General features: G+C 37.0%; 1 protein-coding gene and 1 long non-coding RNA gene across 6 annotated transcripts in view; one reads left to right on the top strand and one right to left on the bottom strand.

The window, feature by feature from the left end:
• WDPCP (WD repeat containing planar cell polarity effector) overlaps nucleotides 1-23,832 on the bottom strand; it is a 487,239-nt gene that overhangs the window by 79,137 nt on the left and 384,270 nt on the right. The gene's annotated exons all lie outside the window — the stretch shown is intronic.
• On the top strand, nucleotides 5,018-9,906 carry LOC126933628 (uncharacterized). The gene is made up of 3 exons (XR_007718689.1): nucleotides 5,018-5,468; nucleotides 9,395-9,489; nucleotides 9,829-9,906. It is a non-coding gene; the product is annotated as an uncharacterized LOC126933628 (long non-coding RNA).

Raw genomic sequence — 23,832 nt, 5'->3', positions numbered from 1 at the left:
CATCTATTTTTTTATGGTCCACAATCTAAGAATGGTTTTTATATTTTCAAATGGTTGAAAAAAGACAAGAAAGATATATTTTTAGATGTGAAAATTATATGAAATTAAAATTTCAGTGTCCAAATAAAGTTTTATTGGAGCATAGCCACACTTGTTTGTTTACATATTGTCTAAGGCCGCTTTCGTGCTATAGTGTTGGAGTTGAGTAGTTGAGATAGAGGCCATATGACTTGAGAAGCCTAAACTATTTACTATCTGGCCCTTTAAAAAATTTGCTGAGCCTTGATGCAGAACAAAAGGAAAAGCTCTCCTTACCCCCCTTTTAATTTTTTCCTTTTCTTGTCTCTTTCACTGTTTTTTTGCTATCCTATCTTAACATGTTCCTTTAGATCCAGGCTAGAATTACGTTATCAAATTCCATTTCACAGCAAGAATGAAAACAGTGAAAAACTCAGGAGACCAGGGTTCTGATCTCTGTGTTTAACTATCTGTGATCTTAGACAAGTCATTTAATCTCTCAGAGCTTCTATTTCCTCATTTGTTCAACAAAAGTGCTAAATTAGATCATCTCTAAAATATTTCTTATTTTCAATTCCATGAAGTAGACAAAAAAGAAAGAAGAGATAAGCTGGGTGAATAAAAATGTAAAGGACAAAGACTAAAGAAGGATTGGGAGACTCCTGGTTGCTAGGTAGGTAGGATAGAATAATAATTGCCACCTTTATTCAGTTAGCCCATTTACATATATTATCTCTAATTCTCATAATGACCCTTTAAGGTAGGTATCATTACCCCATTTGCAGATGCAGAAACTGAGGGTCAAAGAGGTTAATTGGCTTGCTCTAAACCAATATCTATTAAGTGGCAAAAGAATCAAGGTTCATACCTGAAATGTCTGGCACAAAGCCAGTGCTCTTCCATTTCAACAAACTGCTAAAGTCAAAAGAAGAGAATTGAGCTAAGAGAACTTATTGCTGTTATACATTTGTCTTCTGAAATAAATGGCACTGTTTCTCTGGTGATCTTATACATTATTCTTTAAACCTATCTATTCTTTTGTTGGCTTTGTGCCTTCAAAGGAGATACCCTTTCCAGTCTAAAATCTCCAAAGGATTTTCAAGGTAAAACACTTTTCAAGATGTTCAATCACATGGAAGAATGAAAATCTTTTATAATATTGTTTGTTAAACTGACAGCTCTACTTAACAGAAACCATTAAAATATTTACAAAGTAGCAGCTGCTCTTGTAAAAAAGTACAGCTTTTTGGAGGCATAAAAATGAACAAGTTGATAAGTATAAGATAAGCCATTTGGTGACTTCTTTATGTACATTGCACAATATATGGAAAATTCTGATATTTACACAGCAATTATACTGCAAAGACTTTTAAGTTAAAAGGACACAGACTGAGTAAGAACTGAACTGTTTACAAGAATTTTCCATACTGATCTTGGAAACAATTTAGGGAACCCCCAAACATAATCCTCTAATAAGCTTTAGGTTTTAGGTGTTTTTTTTTTTTTTTTTCCAAAAAAGCTTTTTTCTTAGAAGATAGTTATATATGAATGAATCTCTATTGAACTCACTTGCGTTTTATATTCTACTACAATTACAGCCAAGTTTCTTATATAAATAATTAGAAGTTGTGGGAAATAGATCAAGAGAGCAAACCAATATATGTTAGCAAAAATGTTTAAAATTAACTGAACGTTTGCATTTTATGCCTTTATCTGTTGATATGACATTATTTATTTATTTAGAAACAAGGCCTTGCTCTGTTGTCCAGGCTGGAGTGCAGTGGCATGACCATAGCTCACTGCAACCTCTAACTGCTAGGCTTAAGCAATCCTCCCTAGCTCAGCCTCCTAGGTACAAGCATGAACCACCATGCCTGGCTAATTTTTAAATTACTTTTGTAGAGATGGGGTCTAACTATGTTGCCTAGGCTAGTAATTTGACATTTTATATATAAGCTAAGTGATTTTTTTTAAAGTAAACAATCATTAAAAATTTGCATTGTTGGGTAAAAATTAATTTTATCAAAATACAGCAGTCATATGTAACTTTTACAACCCAAGGTTATTTATAAGGAAAAAAATGTATATGTATGTGAAGATGGCTTTTTGCAAAATTTGAGTTAATGGAAGAATGATACTGGTCATGATCCTGTGATAACATGAGCTTGCTGATTTATTTAATGACTTCTACTTACTGGTAAGAACATTAGATTGAAAAGAAAGAAAACCTTCTGGTAGTGATTTCTAAATCTGTGATATACTAATAGCTTGAGAAAACCACATACTTTCATTTTTAAATATCCCTATAAATTATGGAATTATTACAAACCTTTAAAAATGTTTTGATATTATTTTTCTACCTTCAAGTTCACTTAGTTCACACTTTGTTGTCCTTCCAAATACAATATTTTCCATGCTGTTCTTAAGGAAAATAATATTTTTCCATTTTTTAAAACTAGAAAAAGGCAGGAGACTAAGATGATGATGGAGGAAGTGTTAGGATGTTCAATAAGTGTCAGCAGCTTATCAAAAGAAAGAAAAAAAATAGTGTTACCTTGACCCAAAAGGGTGATAACAGGCAACTTATCTTTTAGGGTAAATGTTATGAAGTCCCACACTGTTCGTCTTAGTTACTTCAAAGTGTTGATGTGATCTCTATGGAAGTTATGCCTTCCTGTGTAAGAAATATCCGCATATATATTGTTGACAATTCTTTTCATTAGAAAAATAAGCAAAACAGGAAAAATATGCAATTAATGATAATGTGTTATGTTTATGTATAAAAGTTTGTTTTTAACACTGAGTTTTCCCTTCTCATCTTAGAAATCTTTGATATGAGTTGATGTGCCTATATGGAAATAAGCAGTCATTCTTTGGGGAGATGTAAATATATTGAGACCACAGTATTTTCTAAAAATTTCATTTTCAATTATCATTACTATGTGTTGATCAATACATTGAGTTTCAGTGTCTATATATTATCAAAGCATATCACAGGAAAAAGCAGATATTTGAACCAGTTTATTCCAGCATAACTTGGTAGGAAAAGAAATTTTATTAAACAAGATCAGATTTCAGTTTTCATTGCTTGTTGCAGGTAGAAAATATAATAAATATCAGGAATCACAAAATCTGTTTATTGTATTTCAATAGTAATCAGTTGGTTTTCTATGACTAAAATGTACTGGTAGGATACTAGTTATTGCTGTTTTATTTTTACATATTTTCTCAAAAATGTATGGTAATTTTATCGTTAAATATAGGGCTAGGAAATATATAAACGACTGACTAGTCTTGATTAAATGACTTAATAGTCTTTACATTTCAAAAATATTTTAGAGTTAGTATTTAATTTATTTTGCATTCATTCTTTACATTTTTATTGACTCAAAACTAAGATGACATTTTTATAATTGGTAGAGGAGTGAAAGGCCGATGAGCCTTTTTTATTCAGTGTTTCATAGACGCAAATTTACAGACTGTTCAACTAAACTGTACTGAGTCAGGAAACAATAATTACTGATAATTATGAGATTTATTCTAGACTCTGCCATGTGATCTTAAGCAGGTCATGTATTCTCTCAGATTGTTGGAAGTGGCATTTAGAAGTGGGCATCTTACATATTATTGGTAAGTCAATACAGTTTACCCTTGACAACATGGGTTTGAACTGCGTGGGTCCACTTATACATGGATTTTTTTTCTTTTTACTTTTTTTTTTATTTGATTTTTTTGAGACAGGACCTCATTCTGGCATCCAGGCTGGATCACAGATCACTGCAGCCTCGAACTCCTGGGCTTAAGTGATCCTCCTGCCTCAGCCTCCCAAAGGGTTACAGGCGTGAGCCACCATGCCAGGACAGACATAGATTTTTTTCAACAAATATATCAAAAATAGTTTTTGGAGGTTTGTGACAATTTGAAAAACTCACAAGATGAACCACATAGGCTAAAAATATCCAAAAAAATTAAGAAAAAGGTATTTCATGAATTAAAAAAAAATGTAGATACTAGTCTGAGATAAATACAAATCTATTATAAAAAAGTTAAAATTTATCAAAATGTATACACACACTTATAAACCATACATGGAACCATTCAATCAAAAGAAATGTTAACAAACATAAAGATTGAATATTAAATCATAATCATATAAAATTAATTGTAGTACACATGCTATACTACTGTAATAATTATATAGCCACCTCCTCTTGCTATTGTGGTGGATTTGAGGTTTTTGAGTCTCTGCTTAAAATGCTGCATGATGCTAATCATCTATCCATGAGCAGTCTGTCTCTTAAGTAAATTGTGTATCATAGTAAAAAGTGATCTTTTGTGGTTCTTGTGTATTTTTCATTATTTTTAGTGCAATACCAGAAACCTTGAGTAACACTATCAATCCCCTATGAAGTACCACTAGTGATGCTGGAAGTTCTGCCAAGAAGTAGAGAAAAGTCCTGACATTACAAGAAAATGGTGAATTGCTTGATATGTATGATAGACTGGGGACCTGCAGCTGTGGTTGCTCACCATTTCAAGATAAATGAATCCAGCATAAGGACCATTCTAAAAAAGGAAAAAGAAATTCATGAAGCTGTCACTGAAGCTATGCCAGCAGGTGCTAAAATCTTGCACTTTTTGCAAAATATCCTTTTATCTTGTTTTGAAAATACAGGTTTCATGTGGGTACAGGATTCCTATGACAAAGACATATATATAGACTATAATGATTTGAGAAAAAGTGAAGTCATTATATGACAACTTAAAGCAAAAGGAAGGTGAAGGATCTAAAGCTGGAGAATTTAATGCCAGCAAAGGATGGTCTGATAATTTTAGAAAGGTGTTTGGCTTGAAAAATATCAAGATAACAGGAGAAGCAGCTTCTGCTGACCAAGAAGCAGCAGACAAGTTCTCAGGCACCATTAAGAAAATCATTGAGGAGAAAGGATATCAACCCGAGGTGTTTAATGCAGATAAAAGTGCTTGATTCTTGGGGAAAAAAAATGCCACAAAGGACATTTATTAGTAAGGAAGACATGAGTGCCTCTGCATATGAGTAGTCAGACCATGAGGAAGAAGGCATAGAAGAACCAGTGCCAGAAAACAAATTGACAGACAATCTGGCAGAAGGGTTCTGACTGTTCAAGACTGCTTTTGACTACTTCTGACACAGACTCTTCTGAAACAGGCACTGAAACTAAAGCAAACAATGGAAGGATTGGTACAATATAGAAACATCTTTAGAGAAATGAAAAACAGAAATTATGGTGTATTTCCATAAAGTTACACCAAGTATGCCTACCTCTGTTGCCTCTCCTTCAACCTCCTTCATGTATTCTGCCTCTGCCACCCCAAGATAGCAATACCCAACCCTCCTCTTCCTCCTTCTCAGCCTACTCAACACGAAGACAACACGGATGAAGACCTTTACAATTCACTTCCATTTAATGGTAAATATATTTTCCCTTCCTTATGATTTTTGTAATAAAATTTTCTTTCTTCTAGCTTACTTTATTGTAAGAAGATAGTATATAACATATAAAACATATGTTAATTGATTGTTTATGCTATTGGTAAGGCTTCCAATCAACAGTTGGCTACTAGTAGTTAAGTTCTGGGAAAGTCAAAATTTATACATGGATTTTCTACTTCATGGGGGTGCCCCTAAACCCCCACCTTGTTCAAGGGTTAGTTGTACTTTTAAAAGGGCCATTTGGCAGTATTAATAAAAATAAAAATATTCATATTCTTTGGCCTAGAAAGCCTACCTATTGCAATATATCCTGTAAAAAATATCAATAGAATGAGCCTGAAGATATGTATAAGGGTACTTATGCAAGCTTGTGATTAAACGTACATAATTTATTAAGGAAATTTCAACATGTCTGAAACCAGTCATTATTTAGCTCCCACTTATAAGTGAGAACATGCAATATTTGTCTTTCTGTGTTTGACTTGTTTCACTTAATGGCTTCCAGTTCTATCCATGTTGCTGCAAGACCTCCTTTTCTAACTAGCCAAAGAAAGTTCTCTGGTTCTTTTCATTAGATTGGGCCCACCTGGATAATACAGAATAATTTCTCTGTAATCTTAGTTAAATCTGCAAAGTCCCTTTTGCCATGTAATGTAGCATATTCACAAGTTCTAGGGATTAGAATGTGAACATCTCTCGGGGGAGATATTTTGTCTACTATTCATTTTTAGGAAGGGTTCTCCCATTTACGGTTTATACCAGATTTCACCCATGTTTTCTTCTAGTACTTACATGGTTTCATTTGTTTACATTTAAATCCCTCATCCTTCTGGAATTTATCATGGTGTGAGGAGTGAATCCAATTTTATCATTAAAAAATCTAATACACTTACAGAAATTCCATTTATTAAAAAGCTAAAGTTCATCTTTTCTTCACTGATTTGAACTGCCTTTATCATACACTAAATTTCCATATGGATTTTCTGCTCATTTCCATTGGGATGCCAATATACTCGGTAATTTTAATTAAATAGTTTTTACAGTATGTTTAAATGTCCGTAGGGCTAGGTTCTTGTTACTATTCTTTTGTAGGATATTCCCAGATTTTTTTTTATTGGCTTTCCAAATAAATTTTACAATTAACTTGTGGACCCCAGGGAAAAATAGTCTGATGGTATTTTTATATGCATAATGTTAAATTTGTAAGTTAACTTAGGGAGGGGTGATCTGCTGTGTTGAAGGAAGAGCCTGGTGGGAGGTGATTGTATCATGGAGGCAGATTTCCCCCGCCTTGCTGTTCTACTAATAGTGAGTTCTCATGAGATCGGGTTGTTTAAAAGTGTGTGGCACCTTCACCTTCACTCTCTTCCTCCTGCTCACCCTTCGCCTTCTGCCATGACTATAAGTTTCCTGAGGCCTCTTATCTTTGTAAATTACCCAGTCTCAGTTCTTTATAGAAAGGACTAATACAGAAAAGTGGTACTGGGAGAGGGGCATTGATATAAAGATACCTGAAAATGTGGAAGCAACTTTGGAACTGGGTAGTGAGCAGAAGTTGGAACAGTTTGGAGGGCTCAGAAAAGACAGGAAGATGAGGGAAAGTTTGTAGCTTCTTAGAGACTGGTTAAATTATTGAAGTCCAGGCTAAGGTGGTCTCAGATGGAGATGAGAAACTTACTGGGAACTGGAGTAAAGTCACTCTTGCTATGCTTTAGCAGAGACTGACAGCATTGTACCCCTGCTCTGGGGATCTGTGGAACTTTCAACTTGAGAGTCATGATTTAGGGTATATGGTGGAAGAATTTCTGAGCAGCACACCATTCAAGGTTTGGCCCAGCTGCTTCTAACAACGTGTGGTCATATGAGTGAGTAGAGATGATATGAAACTGGAACTTATATTTAAAGGGGAAGCAAAGTGTAAAAGTTTGGAAAATTTGCAGCCTAACCATGTGGTAGAAAATAAAAATCCACTTTCTGGGGGGTAATTCAAGCTGGCTGCAGAAATTTGCATAAGAGGAGCTGAATGTTAGTAAAGACAATAAGGAAAATGCCTCCAAGGCATTTCAGAGACCTTTGCAGCAGCCCCTCCTATCACAAGCCTGGAGGCCTAGGAGGGAAGAATAGTTTTGTGGGCAAAGCTCGGGGCCCTACTGCTCTGTGCAGCCTCCAGACATGGCACCCTTCATCGGGGCTGCCGCAACTCCAGCCATGGCTAAAATGAGCCAAGGTATAGCTTGCGCCATTGCTTCAGAGGGTGCAAGCCCTAAGCCTTGGTGGCTTCCATGTGGTATTAAGCCTGCAGGTGCACAGTGTAAGAGTTGAGGCTTGGGAACTTCAGCCTAGATATCAGAGGATGTATGGACACACCTGGATGTCCAGGCAGAAGTCTGCTGCAGGGGCAGGACCCTCACTGAGAACTTCTGCTACAGCAGTGCAGACAGGAACTGTGGGGTTGGAGGCTCCCCATTTCCCCCCACAGAGTCCCCACTGGGGCACTGCCTAGTGGAGCTGTGAGAAGAGGGCCACCATCCCCCAGACCCCAGAATGGTAGATACACCAACAGCTTGTACTGTGCACCTGGAAAAACCACAGACACTCAACAGCAGCTCATGAAAGCAGCCATGGGAGCAGAGCCGTGCAGAGCCAAAGGGGCAGAACTATCCAGGGCCTTGGGAGCCCACTGCTTGTATCAGCATGTGCTCGATGTGAGACATGGAGTGAAGGGAGATTATTTTGGAGCTTTAAAACCTAATGACTGCTCTGGTGGGTTTCAGACTTGCATGGGGCCTGTAGTCCCTTTATTTTGGCTGCTTTATCCCTTTTGGAATGGGTGTATTTATCCAATACCTGTACCCCCATTGTATCTTGAAAGTAACTAACTTGTTTTTGATTTTACAGGTTCATAGGTGGAAGGGACTTGCCTTTTTTAAGATGAGAAAAGGGAAAACTCATGCATTGTTGGTGGGAATGTAATTTAGTACAACCACTATGGAGAACAGGTTGGAGGTTCCTCAAAAAACTAAAACTAGAGCTATCATGTGATTCAACAATCCCACTGCTGGGTATCTACTCAAAAGAAGTTAAATTCGTCTATCAAAGAGATATCTGCACTCCCATATTTGTTGCAGTGTGGTTCACAGTAACCAAGACTTGGAAGCAACCTAAGTGTTCATCAGCAGATGAATGGATAAAGAAAATGTGGTATACATACACAATGGCGTACTATTCAGCCGTAAAAAAGAAGGAGATCCTGTTATCTGCAACAACACGGATGGAACTGGATGAAATAAGCCAGGCACAGAAAGACAAACTTATCATGTTCTCACTTATTTATAAGAGCTAAAAATTAAAATAACTGAACTCAGACTAGAAGGATGGTTACCAGAGGCTGGGAAGGGTAGTGGGGGAGAGTGAGGAAGGTTATTGGGTATAACAAAATGGAAAGAATGACTAAGACCTAGTATTTGCTAGCACAACAGGGTGTCTACAGTAAAAAAGAATTGTACATTTAAAAATAACTAAAGGAGTATAATTGGATTATTTGTAAGATAGAGAGTAGAAGGATGGTTACCAGAGCTGGGAAGGGTTATGGGGAGGTGGGGATGAGTTAAGACTTTGGGGGACTATTAGGAAGGCATGATTGTGTTTTGAAATGTGAGAAGGACATACAATATGGGAAGGACCAGGGGTTAAATGATATGGTTTGGGTCTTTGTACTCACCCAAATCTACCAAATCTAATGTCAAACTGTATTTCCCAGTGTTAGAGGGGGAGCCTGGTGGGAGGTAATTGGATCATGGGGGAGGATTTCCCCCTTGCTGTTCTCATAATAGTGAATTCTCATGAGATCTGGTTGTTTAAAAGTGTGGCACCTTCACCTTCACTCTCTTCCTCCTGCTCCAGACATGTAGGACATGCTGCTTCCTCTTTGCCTTCCACCATGATTATAAGTTTCCTGAGGGCTCTCAAGCCATGCTTCCTGTACAGCCTGCAGAACTGTGAGTCAATTAAACCTATTTTCTTTATAATTTACCCAGTCTCAGGAGGTAGTGCCTTATAGCAATGTGAGAATGGACTAATACAAAAATCATACTTGCAAACTGGAATAAACCCCTCTTGGTCATGATATAGTATTTTAAAAATATGCTTTGGATTCCACATGCTAATACTTAAAAAGTTTTTACACTGATACTCAGAGTGAGAATGATCTGCAGTACAATAGGTTTTAAGGTTTTAGATCAATGTTACACTTTATTTATAACATCAATTTTGACAATTTTCTCTCTTTTAATGCTCTAGTAAAGTTTAACAACGATTGGGTAATCTGATTTTTACAGGTTTGGTATAATTTCGTCACTAAACTTTTTGAGCTGGGACTGTTATTGTGGAGGGAGCACTTGAAGTTTCCTATTCTCTTCTAAGGTAAATTGTCATTTAAGACTTAACCTGTAATTTTCTTAGAAATTATCCATCCAATGTAACTCTTCAAATTTATTTGCATAGAGTTGTATGAAGTATTCTCTTATAATACTTAAAATTTTCTGTTTGATAATTATTTATCATTTCTATTTTGTATATTTGTGCCTTTTCCCATCCTCCAACAGCTGATTATTTTTGTGATTTATTTTTCAAGTGGCCAGATTTGGGATTTGTTATTTCTATTGTCTATTTTCTAGATTTAATTTCTAAAAATTTTAGCATTAATTTCTGCTTTTTAAATTCAGTCCTTCCTTCTGCCATTTTTTTGAGGAGGGGACTGCTCTATTTCACAGCTTCTAAGGATTTCTGATTTTCTTAAATTTCATTTTTATTGATATAAACATTAAGTACTATACATTTTACCCTAATAACTCAATCATTTTTTATATATATAGGATTTTCTTTAATTTTCAAGAAATTCTGCAGTTTAAGAATTATTCAACAGTATGTTTTTAGGATGCCAAATAGCAGGCCTTTTGATTGTATTTTATTAATCATTTCTCATTTTATTGCTTCCAGATCAGAGTGTATTTTTCTCTATTGTTTCTGTTCTTTGAAACTGACTTATGATTGAAGTTTCATTTGTTGCCTAAGATATGGCCAACTTTTCCTGAATGTTCCCATAAGCACTTAAAAAAAGGCATATCCTCCATTATCAGAATTCAGAGTTTACTACAGATCTAAAAGATCTACCTCATTGATTATGTTGTTTAGATTTTCTATTTCCTCCTTTTTTGTGCACTTGATTTTTCTTAAATTGAGAGAGGTACGTTACAGTTTCCTTTTATAGTACAGTTCTTTCTGTCTCTACTTGCAGCCCTGTAACTTCTGCTTAATGAAAGCTGTTGCTGTGTTATTAGGAGATTCCATAAAGCATTACATCTTCATTGTGAATTGTAGTATTTAGCATTATGAAAGCCCTCCTTCTGTCTCTTTTTGATCTGAATTATATACCTTTCTCAGATACCAAGACTAGGTGTCACATTTGTCTGCATCTTTGTTTATCCTTTATTTTCAACCATTCTAAATCAATCTCTCATTCTTCCTCTTCCTCCTTCCTTCCCTTGTCTGTGTATCTATCTGTGTATCTGATATTCAGCATAGTTTTAGATTTTGCTTTGTTACTAATCTGAACTTTTTATAAGTGAGTTCAGCCCATTTACATTCATTGATAAGATGAATGTTTATATCTGGTCTCAAATTTGTCATATTGTTTCACTGTACACACATACAGAGTCTGTACTGTCTGCCTTATTTGGGGTGCATGGGAGTGTGTGTGTATAAACTTTTAATACTTAGTAAAGTTTGTATTTATTCCAATAATTGCATTTATATTGATATCTTTATATAATACCATTGGCACCTGTCATTTTTTTATTAATTTGTTTTTAATTTTTGTGAGTATATAGTATGTATAGATCTTTATGGAGTATATGAGATACTCTGAAACAGGCATGCAATGTATAATAATCACATTGTGGAAATGGGGTATCCATCACCTCAGGTATTTATCCTTTCTGTTACAATCTAGTTATACCCTTTTAGTCATTTTAAAGTGTACAATTAAATTATTATTGACTAAAGTCACCCTGTTGTGCTGTCAAATACTATGTCTTATTCATTATTTCTAACTATCTTTTTTTGGTATCTGTTAACCATCTCCACCTCCCCAGCTCTGGTAACCATCCTTCTATTCTCTATTTTACAAACAGTCCAATTATACTCTTTTAGTTATTTTAAAATGTACAACTATTTTTTACCATAGACACCCTGTTGTGCTAGCAAATACTAGGTCTTAGTCATTCTATTTTGTTGTACGCAGCAACCACCCTCACTTCCCCACTACCTCCCCCATTATTCTTCCCAGCCTCTGGTAGCCATCCTTCTATGCTATCTGAGTTCAATTATTTTAATTTTTAGCTCTTACAAATGAGAACATGAGAAGTTTGTCTTTCTGTGCCTGGCTTATTTCATCCAGTTCCATCTGTGTTGTTGCAGATAACAGGATCTCATTCTTTTTTATGGCTGAATAGTACACCATTGTGTATATATACATTTTCTTTATCCATTCATCTGCTGATGAACACTTAGGTTACTTCCAAGTCTTGGCTACTGTGAACCACACTGCAACAAACATGGGAGTGCAGATATCTCTTTGATAGACTAATTTACCTTCTTTTGAGTAGATACAACAGCAGTGGGATTGTTGAATCAGATGGTAGCTCTAGTTTTAGTTTTTTGAGGAACCTCCAACCTGTTCTCCATAGTGGTTGTATTCAATTACATTCCCACCAACAGTGTATGAGTTTTCCCTTTTCTCCACATCCTCATCAGCTTTTCTTATTACCTGTCTTTTGGAATAATAGCCATTTTAATTGGGGTGAGATAATATCCCATTGTAGTTTTGATTTGTATTTCTCTGGTGATCAGTGATGTTGAGCACATTTTTATATGCCTGTTTGCCATTTGTATATATATTTTTTTCCCAGACAGAGTCTCACTCTTGTCACCCAGGCTGGAGTGCAATGGCACAGTCTCGGCTCACTGCAACCTCCACCTCCCAGGTTCAAGCAATTTTCTTGCCTCAGCCTCCGGAGTAGCTGGGATTACAGGCACCTGCCACCATGCCTGGCTAATTTTTGTGTTTTTAGTTGAGACAGGGTTTCACCATGTTGGCCAGGCTGGTATCAAACTCCTGACCTCAGGTAATCTGCCCACCTCAGCCTCCCAAAGTGTTGGGATTAAAGGCATGAGCCACTGTGCCTGGCTTGTATGTCTTCCTTTGAGAAATGTCTATTTAAGTCTTTAGCTCATTTTAAAATAGGATTATTACATGTTTTTTCCCTACAGAGTTGTTTAAATTCCTTATATATTCTGGTTATTAATCCCTTGTCAGGTGGCTAGTTTGCGGTATTTTCCCTCATTCTCTGGCTTGTCTCTTCACTTTGTGGATTGTTTCCTTTGCTGTGTAGAAGCTTTTAAACCTGATATGATCCCATTTGTCCATTTTGGCTTTAGTTACCTGTGCTTGTGGGGTATTACTTAAGAAGTTTCTACCCAGACCAATGCCCTGGAGCATTTCCCCAATATTTTCTTGTATTAGTTTGAGGTTGTAGATTTAAGTCTTTAGTCATTTCAATTTGATTTTTGTATATGGCAAGAGATATGGGTGTAGTTTCATTCTTCTACATATGGATATCCAGTTTTCCCAGTACCGTTTATTGAAGAGACTATCTTTTCCCCAGTGTATGCTCTTGTCACCTTTGTTGACAATGAGTTCACTGGAGGTGTGTGGATTTGTTTCTGGTTAGCTGTTTTGTTCCATTGGTCTGCATGTCTATTTTTATGCCGGTACCATGTTGTTTTGGTTACTACTGCTCTGTAGTATAATTTTAAGTAAGGTAATATGATACTTTTTGCTTAGGATTGCTTTGGCTACTCTATGTCTTTTGTGGTTCCATGTAAATTTTAGGGTGTTTTTTTTTTTTTCTATTTCTGTGAAGAATGTCAGTGGTATTTTGATATGGATTGCATTGAATATGTAGATTGTTTTGGTAGTATGGACATTTTATCAATATTGATTCTTCCAGTCCACGAACATGGAATATCTTTCCACTTTTTGGTGTTCTCTTCAATTTCTTTCATCAGTGTTTTATAGTTTTCATTATACAGCTTTTTCACTTCTTTGGTTAAGTTAATTCCTAGGTATTTTATTTTATTTGTGGCTATTGTAAATGGGATTACTTTTAAAATTTCTTCTTCACATTGTTCACTGTTGGTATATAGAAATGCCACTGATTTTTGTAGGTTGATTTTGTAACCCGCAGCCGCACTGAATTTATCAGTTCTCACAGTTCTTTTGTGTGGATTCTTCACATTTTTTTCAAGTATAAGATTATAGCATCTGCAAACCAGGACAGTTTGACTTCTTCCTTTCCAATATGGATGCCCTTTATTTCTTTCTCTTGTCTAATTGCTCTTGCTAAGACCTCCAGTACTATGTTGAATAACAGTGGTGAAAGCGGGCATCCTTGCTTTGTCCGCATTCTAGAGGAAATGCTTTCAGTTTTTTCTCATTCAGTATGTTACCAGCTGTGGGTCTGTCATATATGGCTTTTATTAAGCTGAGGTATATTCTTTCTACACCATTTTTGATGGTTTTTAATCCTGAAGTGATGTTGAATTTTATCAAATGCTTTTTTAGCATCAAATGAAAACGGTCATATGGTTTTTGTCTTTCATTCTGTTGCTATGATACATCACATTCATTGATCTGCATATTTTGAACCATCCTTTCCTCCCAGGAATAAATTTCACTAGGTCATGATGAATGCTCTTTTTAATGTATTGTTGAATTTGGTTTGCTAGTATTTTGTTGAGGATTTTTGCATCAATATTCATCAGAGATATTTACCAGTCATTTTCTTTTTTTCCTGTCATTTTTAGAGGAGTACTGTCTGTTGGTTCTCTACTGTGAGCATTACAGGAATTAGTAACCAATTTCCCCCTTTATCCTTCTTCTCTCCCAGTGTCAGATATGAAGTAATATACTTTTCATTTCTAGCCAGCACCTGTAAGAAAGTCCTTTATTTATTTTATTTTTTTCCTTTTCTTGGAGACAGGGTCGCACTCTGTCATCCAGACTGGAGCTCAGTGGCTCATGGTTCACTGCAGCCTTGACCTCCTGGACTCAAGCAATCCTCCCACATCAGCCACCTGAGAAGCTGGGAGTATAGGAGTGTGCCACCATGCCTGGCTAATTTTTGTACTTTCTATAGAGGTGGAGTTTTGCCATGTTACGCAGGCTGGGCTCAAGTAATCCTCCTGTCTCAGCATCCCACTTACTATATTTTTATTCTACTCTTCTTATTCTCCCTATATTTTTATTTGTTTTGGGTTGTGTCATTATCTCACTTTAAGTATCATTTAGGTTTTTTTTTTTAATTTACTTATAAGCTAATAGTTTTTTATTTATTGTGGTAAAAAACACATAAGAAAACTTACTATCTTAATCATTTTTAAGTGAATACTTCGGTAGTGTTGAGTATACTCACGTCGATGGGCAACAGATTGCTTGAACTTTTTAATCCTGCAAAACTGAAACCCATTAAACACTAATTCTCCTCCTCTTCTCCAGCTCTTGACAACCACCACTTTGTTTCTATGTGTTATGACCACTTTAGCTACTTCATATGAGTGGAATCGTATAGTATTTACCCTTTTGTGACTGGCTTCATCAGTTAGTTTTAAATGTAGATATATTTATTATGCTTATCACTAGTCCTTACATAGAAGTCTCAAGTCATGTTGGCTGTTTGAATCTCATTATCCAATAGATTTCCTACTAGTGGCTCATGGAAATAATAGTGATATGGTTTGGCTCTGTGTCCTTACCCAAATCTCATGTCAAACTCATGACAGTGAGTTCTCACAAGACTTGGTTGTTTCTGTAGCACCTCCCCCTTCACTCTCTTTCTCCCTCTCCACCATGTGAAGAAGGTGCTTGCTTCCCCTTCACCCTTCCACCCTGACGTAAGTTTCCTGAGGCCTCCCCAGCCATGCCTTCTGTACAGCATGCAGAACTATGAGTCAATTAAACCTCTTTTCTTAATAAATTACCCAGGCTCTGGTAGTTCTTTATAGCAATGTGAGAATGGACCTAATGCAAATAGGTTGTTTTGGCTCACCTTTTTCTTGAGTATCTTAAATATATTTTTGTATTGTGTTCTGATATAAAGTGTTGCTGAGAAAAAGTGATCATAATCCATTTTCATTCATTTATGAGAACCTGGTATTTTCGTCTAAATGCTCAACGGATTTCATTAGAACATGTCTTGATGTTGACCAACCTGGGCTGGTGTTTCCAGGTTATGATGTGCTCTTCCATTACTACTATAAAGTATTTTTCTATTTCAGGAAATTTTTCTTAAGAGTTTTTCAGGATGCTGCTGTATTGCATTGGTTTTTCTTCTCTAGGAATTCTTATTTTATGTATGTTGGATCTTCTTTGCCTATGATCTTTCTCTAGCACTTATTCTTGAGTCAATTTTCATTTATCTTTGATTTTTAAGTATTTCCTCTTTTAAATTCTCTAGTTATCATAAACAATTGTGTTTAGTGTTGTGATCCTTCTAAGTTCATTTCTAAAATGATTTTTTCTTTTGTTTCTTATTCTTTCATTCTCTAAAAAAATCTTCCTTAATCACCTCTGAGTTTATTATCCTTATTTACATTATTCTTTCATAACTTATATCACTGTATTTAAGATTATTTTAAAATACTGGGGTCAATTCTCATCTATTTGTGGGCATGTCTCTCTAGAGTGCTTTCATTATTGATAGGGAAATTACTCTTATTCTGTTTTTCAAATGCTGCTTTGTATGGGATGTGATTGCAACCCTTTGTTCTTATTCATTTTTATGGAACACTGGCTTTTCTGTAGTTTTAAGGGGGTGAGTGTGCCAAGAAAGCTTTCTTATCTGCAAAGGTCTGGAGCTTCTGAGTTTGTTGTGTTCATCACATAGACAAAAATATGGTCTTCTATTTTACCCCTTTAATTTCTACATTCTTTTTCCTATGCCCCCATTGTGCTTGGTGTGCTCAATTTGAACTCTACTCTCAAGTGTTTCTCCTAAGTTTTGGGATTTATCTAGAAAGATTATTTTGATTTGTTAGTCTTATGCATTTATAGGATCCAGAATCTAGATCATCCCATCACCACCATACCTTCTACAGTTTTCTTGTTTCCACAAATTGGAATCTACAGAATCATCTCTGTTTTCTGCTGTGGTTCTGAGAATGACTTCACAAAATCTTCCAATTAGTAGTTGAATTTTTCATCTGACTGGACCATTAGAAGTCCCCCTACCTTCCATGTGTTTCTCCCATGAAAGTGGTGTTGTTGTTATTTTTGTTTGTGTGAGGCTCTGCTTTCATAGTCTATATTTATACTGAAAATCAAGATCAAGTCAGCTTTTCCCTTCTGCTCCATAGGAGGTTTATACCCTACCTGAGCTTGCCATGGGACACCTACATTATTGTTTCATAGGTATACCCGCCCCCGCGATCCCCCCCAGTTTAACTCCCAATTTGGCTCTGGCTCTGGCAAGGGTTGCGTCTGGCTGGTGTGACTGGGTGCTTACAGCTGGAAGTAACAGCCCATTAGAGCTCACTTTCTACTCTCCCCATACTGGGCCAGTAAAAAACAAAAACAAAAACAGTAAGAATAGTGATATATTTCACAGGCAGCCCAGAAGGCTGTCTCTATCCCACTCCCTCACAGGGGTGCCTCTAATTATTTTACTTTTTGTGATTGTAGAATTGCATAATACTTTATTCTATAAAATATAATAAAATAAGTGTTCTCCCTCCCACTTATTGTTCACCTTTCATAGCTGCTTCTGCCATATTTATTCCCTTGGCTGAGGTTTCACTAGATAGTAGGTAGGGACAGTGGGGATCTTGATCATCCATTCATGCATGTCACTAATTAAATGACCAAGCTTTTGGGTTCCTTAAGAGACTTATAGTTGTTACTGCCACTTACCTGAGCCTCACTGAATATTTTCATGTTGACCTTCAGAGGACTGCAAAGAAATCACATTGCCTCAGCACCCACTGTGGACCCTCTAGACCTCATGAAGTTTTTAGTGGGTCCTGTAGCTGTTGGTGATTTATCCCTATCCACTTATGTTTTGGGGTTTATAAGAATATGTTGTCACTAAAGTTTGTTGTAGATGCTGTCCATGGATATTGGCATTCATTATTGTAGTTGCTCTTTCTGTTAAGAGAGGTTCCAGGGGATTAAAATACTTCAATGACAGCATCTTCTTAGACTTATCTAGCAGCACTGATTTTACTAAAAACAGGGAATGACTCAAACACTTACTAATTGGGTACTGATAAAAGTGTAATATATTCATACAATTGAATAATATAGCTATAAAAAAGAGAAGGGGGTCAGTCTACATATACTGACATATAGCTTTCCAAAATTGTTCTGTTAAATTTTTTAAAAGTCATGTTGCAAAACTGGAAGCCTGATTATATTTTGATAAAAATATGTGGAAGGGGAAAAGCTAGAAAACACGTAATATGTTAAGATTCCTTTTCTGGTTGGTGGCATGATACAGATCTCTTAATTTCTAAATGTTTGAGTTTTATGTAATGTGAATGTATTAACTTGTCATTAGAAAGAAGAGTACATTTTGAAAACAATGGCTATGCTATAAAATTAAGATAAAAGTAATATACATATAAAATTATAAATGTTATATATTTACAGAATATACATGAGTAATTGCAAACCTAATATGGACTGTTTAGTTTATAACAGTTAACATTATTTGCCACTGAAGAGAAGACTGGATGACTACAGAACAAGTTTGGCAGTAGACACTTTCACTAGAAACCTTTGGAATTCTGAGCCATGTTTGTATTTATTATTCAAAAAATTAAATGTAATTTAAAATTAAAAATTTTCACAGACTAAAACTTCTTTGGTGTAATTAATTTACACAAATTAAAATTTTTTAAAATAAAAATGAGTGTAAATTAACTTTACACAAATTTAAAACTCATTTAAAATAGTTAATGTAGGAGGAGGTGACAAGATGGCCGAATAGGAACAGCTCCAGTCTACAGCTCCCAGCGTGAGCGATGCACAAGACAGGTGATTTCTGCATTTCCAACTGACGTAACGGATTCATCTCACGGGGGCTTGTTGGAGAGTGGGGGCACGACAGTGGGTGCAGCGGATGGACCATGAGCGGAAGGAGGGCGAGGCATCGCCTCACCTTGGAAGCGCAAGGGATCGGGGAAATCCCTTTCCTAGCCAAGGGAAGCTGTCACAAATGGTACCCGGAAAATCGGATCACTCCCACCCTAATACTGTGCTTTTCTAACGGTCTTAGCAAATGGTACACCAGGAGATAATATCCTGTGCCTGGCTCGGAGGGTCCCTCGTCCACGGAGCCTCGCTCACTGCTAGCACAGCAGTCTGAGATCGAACTGCAAGGTGGCAATGAGGCTGGGGGAGGGGTGCCCACCATTGTTGAGGCTTGAGTAGGTAAACAAAGGCACTGGGAAGCTCGAACTGGATGGAGCCCACCACAGCTCAAGGAGGCCTGCCAGCCTCTGTAGACTCCACGGGGTCTTCCAGGGTGAGGCGATGCCTCGCCCTCCTTCCGCTCACAGTCCATCGGCTGCACCCACTGTCGTGCCCCCACTGTCTGACAAGCCCCCGTGAGATGAACCCGGTACCTCAGTTGGAAATGCAGAAATCACCTGTCTTGTGCATCGCTCACGCTGGGAGCTGTAGACTGGAGCTATTCCTATTCGGCCATCTTGTCACCTGGAGTCATGGCATAGCCGAACAAAAGGCAGCAGAAACCTCTGCAGACTTAAATGTCCTTGTCTGACAGCTTTGAAGAGAGTAGTGGTTCTCCCAGCAAGGAGTTTGAGATCTGAAAACGGACAGACTGCCTCCTCAAGTGGGTCCCTGACCCCCGAGTAGCCTAACTGGGAAGCACCCTCCAGTAGGGGCCAACTAACACCTCACACGGCCGGGTACCCCTTTGAGACGAAGCTTCCAGAGGAACGATCAGGCAGCAGCATTTGCTGTTCAGCAATATTCGCTGTTCTGCAGCCTCCACTGGTGATACCCAGGCAAACAGGGTCTGGAGTGGACCTCCAGCAAACTCCAACAGACCTGCAGCTGAGGGTCCTCACTGTTAGAAGGAAAACTAACAAACAGAAAGGACACCCACACCAAAACCCCATCTGTACGTCACCATCATCAAAGACCAAAGGTAGATAAAACCACAAAGATGGGGAAAAAACAGACCAGAAAAGCTGAAAATTCTAAAAATCAGAGTGCCTCTCCCCTTCCATGGGAAGGCAGCTCCTCGCCAGCAATGGAACAAAGCTGGACAGAGAATGACTTTGACGAGTTGAGAGAAGAAGGCTTCAGAGGATCGGTAATAACAAACTTCTCCAAGCTAAAGGAGGATGTTTGAACCCATTGCAAAGAAACTAAAAACCTTGAAAGAATATTGGAGGAATGGCTAACTAGAATAAACAGCGTGGAGAAGACCTTAAATGACCTGATGGAGCTGAAACCCATGGCACGAGAACTACGTGACACATGCACGAGCTTCAGTAGCTGATTCGATCAACTGGAAGAAAGGGTATCAGTGACTGAAGATCAAATGAATGAAATGAAGCAAGAAGAGAAGTTTAGAGAAAAAAGAGTAAAAAGAAATGAACAAAGCCTCCAAGAAATATGGCACTGTGAGAAAAGACCAAACCTACATCTGATTGGTGTACCTGAAAGTGACGGGGAGAATGGAACCAAGTTGGAAAACGCCCTTCAGGATATTATCCAGGAGAACTTCCCCAACCTAGCAAGGCAGGCCAACATTCAAATTCAGGAAATACAGAGAACACCACAAAGATACTCCGCGAGAAGAGCAACTCCAAGACACATAATTGTCAGATTCACCAAAGTTGAAACGAAGGAAAAAATCTTAAGGGCAGCCAGAGAGAAAGGTCGGGTTACTCACAAAGGGAAGCCCATCAGACTAACAGCAGATCTCTCAGCAGAAACTCTACAAGTCAGAAGAGAGTGGGGGCCAACATTCAACATTCTTAAAGAAAAGAATTTTCAACCCAGAATTTCATATCCAGCCAAGCTAAGCTTCCTAATAAGTGAAGGAGAAATAAAATCCTTTACAGACAAGCAAATGCTGAGAGATTTTGTCTGCCCTACAAGAGCTCCTGAAGGAAGCACTAAACATGGAAAGGAACAACCAGTACCACCCACTGCAAAAACATGCCAAATTTTAAAGACCTTCGATGCTAGGAAGAAACTGCATCAGCTAACGAGCAAAATAACCAGATAACATCATAATGACAGGATCAAATTCACACATAACAATATTAACCTTAAATATTAATGGGCTAAATGTTCCAATTAAAAGACACAGACTGGCAAATTGGATACAGTCAAGACCCATCAGTGTGCTGTATTCAGGGAGACCCATCTCATGTGCAGAGACACACATAGGCTCAAAATAAAGGGATGGAGGAAGATCTACCAAGCAAATGGAAAACAAAACAAAACAAAAAACAGGGATTGCAATCCTACTCTCTGATAAAACAGACTTTAAACCAACAAAGATCAGAAGAGACAAAGAAGGCCATTACATAATGGTAAAGGGATCAATTCAACAAGAAGAGCTAATTATCCTAAATATATATGCACCCAACACAGGAGCACCCAGATTCATAAACCAAGTCCTTAGAGACCTACAAAGAGACTTAGACTCCCATACAATAATCACGGGAGACTTTAACACCTCACTGTCAACATTAGACAGAGCCACGAGACAACCTGTACATTGTGCACATGTACCCTAGAACTTAAAGTATAATAAAAAAAAGGAAATATTTGGGTTGTCTCCAGTTTGAGGCTATTATAAATATTATTCTGCATGTCTTTTGTGAATGTATATACCCATTTCTTTTGGGTATAATATCTGGGACTTGAATTGTTGGGTCTTAGGGCATGTGTTTTTTCAGCTTTACTAGATACCTCTTAGGATTTTTCCAGAGTAACTAGCAATTTATGTTCTCACTGCCAGTAGGTGAGAATTCTCTTACATTCCCATCCTTGCCAACACTTGGTATCCCCAACCCCCAACCACCACCAGCATTTTACTTAATTTGTATTTTTCTGATGATTCACAAAGTTTCTTTTTTATGTTTATTGGGAATTTGGATATATCTTTTGTGAGGTGCCCTTTCAAGACTTTTGCTTTCTGCCTATTGTTGTATATAGTTATCATCCCTATTCTTACACTTTCCGGGAGTTCTTCATATATTCCTTATACAAATCTTTTGTTAGATATATGTACTGCAAAACAAGCCCAAAGTCTGAAAAGTATTTTTTCATTCCTGAGTATCTTTATAAAAATTATTTTAATAGGTTTTTTTTTTCAGTCATTGTAGGTTCGCAGCAAATTAAGCTGAAGGTACAGAGATTTCCCCTATACCCCCAGCTCCCACACATATAACAGTGTTCCCCTATATCAACATCCCTTTCTAGAATGGTACATCTGTTACAGTTGGTGAGCCTGTATTAACACATCATTGTCCCCCAAAATAATAATTTACATTAGTGTTTACTGTTTTAGTTGCATATTCTATAGGTTTAGACAAATAAATGTACAATGACATATATCCACCATATATCATATAGACTAGTTTCACTGTCCTGAGAATCCTCTGTATTCTGCCTGTTCACCCCTCTCTCCTCCCTAGTCCCTGGTAACCACTGATGCTTCTATAGTTTTGTCTTTTCTAGAATGTCACATAGTTGGAATCATACAGCCTTTTCGGATTGGTTTCTTTCACTTGGTGATATGCATTTAAGGTTTCCTCATTTTTTTTCATTGCTTCATAGCTCATTTACTTTTAGTGTTGAATAATACTCCATTATCTAAATGTACCACAGTTTATCTAGTCATCGACTGAAGGACAACTTGGTTACTTCTGAGTTGTGGTAGTTATGAATAAAGCTATATATCTGTGTGCAGGATTTTGTGTGGACATAAGTTTTCATTTCCCTTGGGTAAATATCAAGGAGTGCAAGTATTGGGTCATACAGTATGAGTATGTTAAGTTTTGTAAGAAAGCACCAAACTTTCCTCCAAAGTGACTGTACCATTTTCCATTCCCGCCATTGATGAATAAGAACCCTTGTTGTTCCACCAGCATTTTATGTTCTGAGTGTGCTAGATTTTAGCTATCCTAATAGGTGTGTAGTCATATCTGCTTATTTAAAATTGCATTTCCTTAATGACGTATGATGTGGTCTATCTTTTCCTATGCTTATTTGCCATATGTATATCTTCTTTGGTAAGATGTCTTTTTAGGTCTATAACAGTATTTTTGGTGTAAACTGACAACTGATTATAAGATGAAAATGGAAATGCAAAGGACCAAGAATCATGAAGGCAATTCTGAAGAACAACAAAGCTGGAAGACTTACACAGTGCTAGAAATCAAGAACTTTTACAAGTCTATAGTAACTGAATAGTGATACTGATGGAAGAATAGACAAGCAGACCAATGGAAGCAAATAAGCCAGAAACACACCCCATATATAGTATGGCCATATGCTTTATGACAAAGGTGACACTGTAGTGCAGAAGAGAAAGGATAATCTTTTAAATAAATGGTGCTAGGTTATTTGGATTAAATATGTGATTAAAATGTAAGTTTTTTAAACCCTGCCTAATAGTATACACACAAAGCAATTCCTTATGGATTAAATAGTTTAAAAGCAGAGGGCCAATCTTCCTGAAACATACTGCTGCTAGGTATTTACCTGGCCATGCTATAGCCCTGCCACCGTATGCCACAATTGTAGTGCGTCTTATGTTTCGCAGAATTAAGTCAATCCTTGCCCGCTTACTGCCCTGGAATAACGCCTCTTCTAAGCTCCACAAAAAAGCACAGATTGGATTATTACAATTTAGTTTCTCTTTTCCAGGAAAGCCTTTATATAACTGTAGGAATATTGCCTTTATAATGGCTAGTTTGTGAGTGCCAATCAGATTTTCTCAACCAAACAATATGCTATGTAGGGATTCTCACATGTGAGGGTGGTAAAACATTCTCTGATAATATCATTAGGTTAATGAAGAATCTAGGTCTTTGCTGATTGCCATCTGTCTATCAGAAGTTATCTGAATAGTTGCAAATGCATTGCCCAATTTAGTCAAAACTCACCCAACATTCAGGTATGAATAGAATTCATAAGCATATTCGATAGCAGATGAGTTATTTCCATCAAATAG

The sequence above is a fragment of the Macaca thibetana genome, chromosome 13 (assembly GCF_024542745.1).
Source record: "Macaca thibetana thibetana isolate TM-01 chromosome 13, ASM2454274v1, whole genome shotgun sequence".
Classification (NCBI taxonomy): Eukaryota; Metazoa; Chordata; class Mammalia; order Primates; family Cercopithecidae; genus Macaca; species Macaca thibetana.
The sequence above is the reverse complement of the archived record's forward strand: the minus strand, read 5'-3'. Positions and strand labels throughout refer to the sequence as shown.